Raw genomic sequence first — 9,295 nt, 5'->3', positions numbered from 1 at the left:
TGCTTGCTCTGCTGCGGATAGCTTATATTATCTTAAATTAAATCGATAGTTTTTACAAATCTTGATCACGGCAGCTACCTGACGTTATAATCACACGTTACTACAGCTTAAGCACTCACATCTCTTCTTCTCTTAGCGACTGTAACTCCACAGTTGCTTACACTTCTTTCGGTTTTGCTAACGGTAGCTACTTTAGCTTGATAGCTAACCATGGCTACTTCCCCACCCTCGGGTGCTATTTCCTGCTCTATCTGTCTTATGTTTGGCTATTTCCCTTCCTCCTTTACTGATACCGATAGGCCTGCGTGTGTTAAATGTAGTTGCTAGGTTGGAGGCGGGAATCATAGCCATAGTAGCCCGGCTCCGCATTTTAGAAAATAACTCAGCTACATTAAAACCCATGTTAGCCGGTATAGACCGGCAAGAGGTAGCTTGTACTAGCCGTCCCCCGGCAACTCTCGAGCAGCTAGGAGACTGGGTGACTGCTCCGAAGGGGCATAAAGCAAGACTCGCAGGTCCCCACCAACCCGTTCACTTATCTAACCGATTTTCTCAACTCAGCGAGACACCCGCTTAGAAGCCAACTCTGGTTATTGGTAGCTCTATTATGAGACACGTGAATTTAGAGACCAAAGCCTCCACAGTCACATGCATTCCGGGGACCAGAGCGGGCGATGTCAAGGCGCATCTTAAACGGCTGGCTAAGAATAAACGTAAATACAGTAAGATTGTTATTCACGTCGGTGGTAATGATGTTCGTTTACGCCAATCAGAATGCACCAACATTAATGTGGCGTCGGTGTGCAGATATGCTAAAACAATATCGGACAGCGTAATTTTCTCTGGTCCCCTCCCCAATCTGATCAATGACGACATGTATATATATATATACATATATATATATATAAATGGATCTGCTGGAGAAGGACCCCTAATCTGAAAAGTGCACAGCGGATCATCAGGACAGAGCTGCCATCCACCTGGACCCCCCAAGGTGCTGGAGAAGGACCCCTAACCTCAGCGGATCATCAGGACAGAGCTGCCATCCACCTGGACCCCCCAAGGTGCTGGAGAAGGACTCCTAACCTCAGCGGATCATCAGGACAGAGCTGCCATCCACCTGGACCCCCCAAGGTGCTGGAGAAGGACTCCTAACCTCAGCGGATCATCAGGACAGAGCTGCCATCCACCTGGACACCCCGAGGTGCTGGAGAAAGCAAAACGGCGATCAGAAACATCCTCCACCCAGACCTCTGCTTACTGCCGTCCTACAGACTTGTGTCTTAGTTTCAGATTACATTGTGTATTTCATTTACTGAGGTTTTAACCATTATTTACAAGATGTGTACATAAGCAGTGGAATAATAGGATATCTCTAGGTCATTCAACTGTCTTCAGTTTAATTTTATTAATACAATAAATAGGTCATAGAAAATGTTTAAAGGAATGGTATGCTCATGACACTCATTTTTTAAAAATTATCATCCGATAAAACAGACCAGTCTCTGCCAGTCTCTCTTTTTTTTTTTTTAATCCGATGACATTATCAGTGATTTTAAACTGATTATATACCGAAATAACATCAACACTGTGGGCGCCGCCATTTTCCGGACGTGACGTAAACCATGCGTTTGGTTTTCGAAGACACGTTGATCTCCATGTTATTTACTGTAGTTTCTCTCTTCAAATATGCCTCACTGTATCGCGAAATATTGCCATAATTCGGATAGGAACAATCCACGGAATGCTCGGTTCCATCTGTTGCCAAAAGGTAAGCGTAAGAAGTACATTCGGAGGCAGTGGCTAGCGAAATGTGGCCGGCCCGAACCGAGAGATTTACAGGCTCATGTATGCAGCGAACATTTCACATTTCCGGACGACTACTCTGAGAGTATGATCAAACATAACATGGGATTTAAAGAACAACCATTACTCAATGGAGATGCAGTACCATCGGTCTTTCTGGTGTCATCACCGACCAGGACACCAGTTCGGCCAGTAGAGAAATCGTCCTCTGCAAGTGTGAAGCGACGGAGGAGCAGAAGTAGTGCTCGGAGTAAGAATAAGGTATGTTATAGCGGCTAGCCCCGTTTCAACGTCCAGGCCAGGACAGTTTTTGGTGGCCTTTTCATATAGCGTAGTACCGGCTAGTGTGTATTTCCCCCCAGTTTTTCCGGCCCCATAAAATCGTGATTCTATGGCCAGGGACAACGAAGCTGAGTATGCTAAACTAGAGAGGGAATCGCTAGCAAGGGTGGTACTACATGCATACATATAGTATCTTATATCATCTTCCCATTATACACACATGCATTTTGAAGGATAAAGATAAGGAAAAAGTAACTGTGAATATAAGATATATTAAATCCTGTTATAGGAAACCTTGAGCTGTCTGAGTGGAAAAATAACGTGTTTAAGTTTACTGCTGTTAAAGTTTACTGCTGGCCGGCTACATCCTGTTATCTTCAAGGACGAGATGTGGGGCCCTGATCCTCACCAGATGCAACTGTCTTGTGAGAAAACCAGTTAAAACAGGTAATTAGAAAAAGGGAGTATGGCCCTGGCCTGACCTTAGCTAAAACGGTGTGTTGCTGGGCAGAAAAGGCAGACTGCAGCACAGAGAGCACCAAAGGTGGGGGCTTCACAGCAAACACTATAAAGAAAAAGATATATTCAGAATTCGGGACTCACTTCAACTGGGATCTCACACTGACGAGCCTGTCACGGTGGGAACTCAAGAAGGAGTCCAAAGCAGCTTTGTGGTATAGTACGGATTGATATATCTTTGTTGAACTGTGTAATAAAGTGCTTATTTGTAGAAACAATTCATTGGAGTGCAAAGTCTAGTTTTTGTACAGCTAACAGAGAATAGTGTCTAGGACACAATTCCTTTCCCCTCAGAACTAAGAAAGGTCATCGGCAGATCCGGACGGCGACCCCGCTCTGGCCATATCCAAACGATCTGCGCGGAGGACGGACCTGGTCCGGTAAACTCCAACAGCTTGGTGACCCGTGACGTGATGGTCTAGAGCGGGAAGTCCGGACACCGATGACCTTCTGAGAGGACACCAAAAAACATTGAGTTTACGGCTTTTACAAGAAACCATCTCACACAATCAAAAACCCGGGCAATTCAGAATCAAGGTAAGCATCTGCCTGTTACAACAAATAGATGTGTTTGAAATACCACTAAATTTTAGGATTGTGTGAAAATGGCAGAAATAATTGTCTCAGCTAAAAAGTAAAGATAAAACGTAAATAAAATTGTGTGCACTGAATAGATCAACAAGGGTATAAACAAATCTGTGATGAGAAGCGGGTGGAACCCGTAATTTATGAGGATCCGCCGCGGTCCAACGGGAAGGTGTCAAACTTGTCAAACAAGTAGCCAACAGTAAGGTGTCAAACTTGTCAAAACAAGTAGCCAACAGTAAGGTGTCAAACTTGTCAAAACAAGTAGCCAACAGTAAGGTGTCAAACTTGTCAAACAAGTAGCCAATAGTAAGGTGTCAAACTTGTCAAACAAGTAGCCAACAGTAAGGTGTCAAACTTGTCAAAACAAGTAGCCAACAGTAAGGTGTCAAACTTGTCAAAACAAGTAGCCAACAGTAAGGTGTAAAACTGGTCGCCGTATCAGTAGCTAATATATCTGTGTACAATGTTTGCTGTTTGTTGATTGTTCTGTCTGTTGGTTGTCATTGTTGATTCGTAAAGACCTTGTTTTATGTTGGTAAATGTTTTGGTATACCAATAGTTTGTTGTTAGTTGTTGAAAGAAGCCCCCCTTCTCTTGAAAAGGCTGAGAGCTCCAGCCGGAGCCGGGGTGTCAGTATTTGTCTGTGAAAGAATCTCCCCCCACTTTCGGATTCTGTAGAAGAGTACTCTTTGTTTCAATCAGAAAAAGAGCAAGCTATTCATCACAATTGTATTTTTAGGTTATGAATAAAACAAAAAGTAGTAGCCTAAGTGATAAACAGGAGGGTTTTTGAACGCTTGTCAGTCAGAAGGAATATATTAATGTTTATATAACAGGGGAAGCTCATTTGTGGTCAGCTGCTCTCTGTTCTTCAATATTCTGTGTTGCTCCACGGACATTCAAATAAATAAGAATAAGGACATTAAGAGTAACGACAAGAATTGTCCAGTGTATTAATAAATACAAGTGAACACATATTAACCTAGTCAGATAAATAGATACGAAGTCATTCTTGTTTCAAGGAAGCCCCCCCCCCCCTCATGGAATGCCTGTTCAAGCCGGGGTGTCTGTGAGAGTACCCACCCCCCCCTCCTTCTTTTTTCTCTCTCTCTTCTTAAATGCATGAAGAAAGAGCATTGAATTTAAAACAAGGAGTGAATAACATTGAAAATGAATAGATCAATGTGGGAGCTCAAGTAGTAGATATTGAAATAAATAAGAAACTATAATTTGCTGTTTTTAGCATAGTTTTTGTAGGATACAGTTACGTCACTTTGTGGTTTTATGAGGGGTTTTGAGAACTGATTGGTACCATTACATTGCATTGTGAATTTCGTGGTATTTGTCATTTACTGAGAAGTTTACTTATATTTCGAAGGCATTTATTGCATACAGTAACGTTGAGGGAAAGTAATAATACTGTTTGCTGAGTATATGAAGCAGGTTAAAGTTTGATTCAAATTGAACATAATAGTGGATTATTCCACCTAGTGTTTTTATAATATCATTAGTAGACATTAATTGTGTTTGTAAGTTTATGAAGAAAGAGTAGAAAGTAAACGGGAGGTTGTTATGAGTTTGTCAGTCAGAATGAATCTATTAAATGGTTACGCATGACAGAGGTGTTGCACAAACACACCGGTGATTGATGAGAGGAAACTTGAGCCGGCAGCTGCAGGGCACAGGGAGGAAAGAGAAAGATAAGTAGATGTTTTGAAGAGTTCAGAGAGAGTAAAACTTGTTTCTAAATAATGTCATATTGTGTTGTGAGTAAACATGAAATAAAAATATATTTACTAGATATAACAACAACAACAGGCTTAACTAGGTTGACAGAAAACTGCTATTAACCAGTTTCAGCAGCTACTGTCATATCTGTGTTCTACAGAGAACATATGTTGCATTTACAATTCATATTAAGGAAGTCCACAATTGATACCATTAAAGACCTTTTTTGGTTTCAAATTAAAGAAGATTTTAAAGATGAAGTAAGCAGGACTTCAACTAGACAAAAGAGATTTTACAATGTGGTTTTACTACTTTTAATGGAGTAAAGAATCTGGGTAGACTACTGCCATTGATTTGTTTTAACATTCACATGTTTCAGCATTCCTGACCATATAGACACTCAGCCGTTTTATTTCGTAACCCTTTGGGGGAGAGATTTAAATTGAGTTTATCTCCAGTTGCTGGTTTTATTGTGATTACAGCGGCACTGGAAAGTTGTGCGCCACCTTTGGGTTGTACTCTGAATCAGTGTGTTGGTGAAGAGTTGCTCACTACAGAAACAGAAGAACTGTGCAAAGAACGCATCTGAGGAGGGTTTGACATTTTGCGTGTACCTCGTTGTCAAGGCAACAGTGGTGGGAAGAGAAACAGCAGTTTTGGGGGATTCCTGCTGTGCGGAGGACAAGTGTGTCTGCTGACTGTAGCACATTGATCCAGAGGTTCCTTCCCCCTCAGGACATCCCAGTGCAAGAGTTTCATTGATCCTATTGGCTACAGCTGCAGAGGACAACGCATTACTGACTGTTCACAATGTGACAAGATCTTGAGACAGGCTGGTCTCAGGCGGTTCAGACTCTGAGGAAAATATGCGATGATTTGACAGCATAACTGTGCAAGAGTTTTCCAGAGGGTGGTGTACAACAATAACATTAGTGTTTGAGAGGGGAGGCTGATTGTTTAAATGATGGTCTGGAATGCTGAAAAGATTAAAGTTTAATATTCTTGGTTGACAAACAACACATCTGATTATTAGGTCACACATAATAATTTAGACATATAAACTAACTATGAGTAAAGGGATTAATGGATTTCATATCCTAGGGAGGGTTAGTTAGGTTGCGAATACTTCGCAGGGTATTTGCTAATGTATTTTGAAGAACAAATAACAAGGACACAAGTCCAATTTTGTTTTGTTTTTAGATTAAATTGTCCGTTACCAAAACTGTTCACCTTGTGTCTAGATTTGGACTTTGAGGGTAAGGGAGTATTTAGGCTTATTTTTATACATCTGACATTTTAAAATATGTTGGCTGTTCACCAGATAGACATTGGTTAAGAACTTTTCTGAAGATTGAATATTTGTTCCATTTCTACATATTCCTATTTAAAAAGTAATTTTAGATTAAAGAGGGCTGATGCTGAAATGGGAAATAATGTGGGGCCTTCAATCACCCAGTAAGGGTGCATATTATTGACGACCAATAGGGAGGAGGGGTCACTCGACCCACCCTGCAGTGGTTTTTAAATCTTACTTGCAGCTTCACAGGAAGCGCACGGCACCAGATTATGAGTTTAGAGGACTAGCGGCACCACCTCCTCATGGACATTCATTTAGTTAGTAATTAACCGACATTTAGAGATGTTAAAAAATAAAAACATACCTACCATGAGGGATGATTCCTAAGTTCAGCTACAAACCATTGATGAAATTACTTCTGTTTTTAGGTCCTTGATAAGGGAAGGAGTGATTGTTACATGTTCAGGACACCCAGGGTTCCACGCACTGTTAAAGAGGGTAACATTGTTCTTTAAGTGCACCAGAATTGAAGATAAATTAATAGAATGAGTTATGGAATACATAGCAGAGTTTTACAGATCCTGATAATGTTTTGACACAAGATAATAGTGATGTACACAAGTTTCTGAATTACATCTATTAGACGTGTTGATATTGATTAGGTGTAAATGAACTGCAGTAGTAGTACAATAAGGAAGTGACATTTTTTGGCTAACACTTTTCAGGGAATTTGGGAAAACAGAGATATCTTGAACATTATAGTTGTAATTGTGAATTAATAAATGATGGCGCTCCATATATACAGATTTCTATAGACGGAGGATGCTGGCCTGTGCTGGAACATCTCTGCAGGGCACGACACATGGCCAAAAAGACTGAGACCAACTGACCTTTGACCCTGACAGACAGGGTAACTTGGGAAGGCACTGTCAATGACTGACTCTGAGGTGTACCTAACCAAAACCTGACTTTACAACCTGACAGTGTGTGTGAGTGAGTGTATGTTTGCATCTGATCAGTGCAACTGCATGATTTAAAACGATGACTAATCAAGCATGTTTTGGACTAACACATTATTTCTGTGTGATAATAATGTGTGAAATGAGAGGTTTCCTAACATTGCACAAAAGGGGAAACCGTTTCTAACCTACTTGATATTTCACTCCCACAGGAGGTGGCGGTTTGCAGAATGTGAAACTCAAACTATGACATTTGAATATTCTGTTTCTTTTAGGACTGAAAGATGGAGAGAAACACTTACTGGACAGGTTTTTGTTTACACATGAGAAAATGTGTAAAAAAGGGGGGAGTGTAAACTTTACAATGTACATTTTTCATTTAGGGACTGAAAGGAACCTGCTGCCCAACTCCATTGTTCAATCTGATCATTGATTGACAGTTTTAGAATTGACCTGCTCCATATTTGGGGATAACACACTGTTTGATGAATGTTGACATGTCTCTAATATTGATTGAGTTATAGCAGGTAACACAGATAGAGAATCAGTGGCCAAGGGGCTACCAGAGAGATGGACTTAAGAAGCTGACCTGTGAGTAATGTGTCAACTAATGTGTCAACAGGTATTAAAGTAACTAAGGTTTGAAATGTAGAAAGAACATATTTACAGTTAAGCTAAAACATAGTAATGTAATGAGATAGAATGTAATTTGGACAACATCATGTAACTAGTCTGGTAAAGAAGTAAAAGCCATAGACTTTATTGTTGAGGTCATTATGGGGATATACATTTAATCTAAATACATAATAGAAAGACATTTGAGGACAGTTTGTTGGAATTCTGTATTCATTTTTTCAGCGGGATAATATCTAAGCACTGACGGGTAGAAGCAGTATCACCAGGAAGCCATTCACTTTGTTAGTATTGTGATTTTGGTTGTTTTTGAATCCATAAGATTAGTGTGTTTCTTTACCAGAAACATTAGCAGTTCAAATCATATTCAGATTTTTAATGGGATCTCAGGGATTTCATTTAAAAATAAATACAGATGCTTGTCAGAAATTCAGAGCTATTGAAAATATGTTATTTAGTTTACCTAAAGATGTTGGGGTTCTTATTTAGTGGGCACAGTCCAAGTATTAAGATTCTGAAGCTGCACAATTAATTTAGAAAACCTGTGCACAGACGTCTGTTGTTTTAAGACACCCCACCAACAGGCTCCAAGTTGCCACGCACTGGTGGGTCAAACAGCCGAGGGCCCCAGAGCCCGGAGCGTAGGCTTGAGGGATTTGTATCAGATTTCTCCACACAGGTTGCTGACGCCGAAAGGGGGACCCGAGACGCAGGAGGCTGACTGTCAACCCCAGGCTCTCCGGCCCCGACCGAGTGACCCAGAGGACATCCCATGCCGTCCGCCTACAAGGAAAAGGAGACACGTGGTACCACTGGAGCAGGTGTGTGGAAGCACCAGCACCTACCAGGACCCTCGCTGACACCATCCAGGACCTAGGCCAACTGAACATCAGGCAAACAACCGAAGCCCCCCAACCCCCAAGTGTGGACATCGACTCAACTTCAGAGGAGGAGGAGACAACAGGAGAACCAACGGCAGCCCAGGAGATAACAGCCGGCGAGGAGGCACAACAAGGGACCGCTCCCCCAAAGTAGGCGGTACACCACACGCATCACATACACACACCACACAAGAGACACTCACCTACACTGATACACCAAAGAACTTTTACAAGAAAAACGAAGATGAAGAAGAACTCAGGACCTAACCAACACCTCTATTGCTTGGCCTTAACACTTTGTTTTTTCATCATTGTTGGAATAATCATTATCATAGTGGGTGAAAGGGGGAGGCAAATCATTGACCAAAGTAATAATCCAAATTCCCCACAAAATGAAACTACACAAGATATCAATGGCCGTGTTTGCAGCAATTTTGACCTTGCGCGGGTGCTGCTGCATCCCATGTATCCGCTCAATGGTGGACAAAATAATTAGTACCGCCATAGCACCTTCTACTCCCCTGGGCCAACAACTCGCCTTGCTATCCTTAGAAAACAACCCAGACATTGAGGAAGGCGAAGAAGAAGCAGCAGCAATGGAC

General features: G+C 41.5%; 1 pseudogene; it reads left to right on the top strand.

Moving 5' to 3' along the window:
* Positions 1-210: 210 nt before the first annotated feature.
* Positions 211-1,155, top strand: LOC139434881 (uncharacterized; annotated as a pseudogene).
* The last annotated feature ends 8,140 nt before the right edge of the window (positions 1,156-9,295 follow it).

The sequence above is a fragment of the Pseudochaenichthys georgianus genome, chromosome 12 (genome assembly GCF_902827115.2).
Source record: "Pseudochaenichthys georgianus chromosome 12, fPseGeo1.2, whole genome shotgun sequence".
NCBI classification, from domain to species: domain Eukaryota; kingdom Metazoa; phylum Chordata; class Actinopteri; order Perciformes; family Channichthyidae; genus Pseudochaenichthys; species Pseudochaenichthys georgianus.
This window is presented reverse-complemented; position numbering and strand designations above follow the sequence as displayed.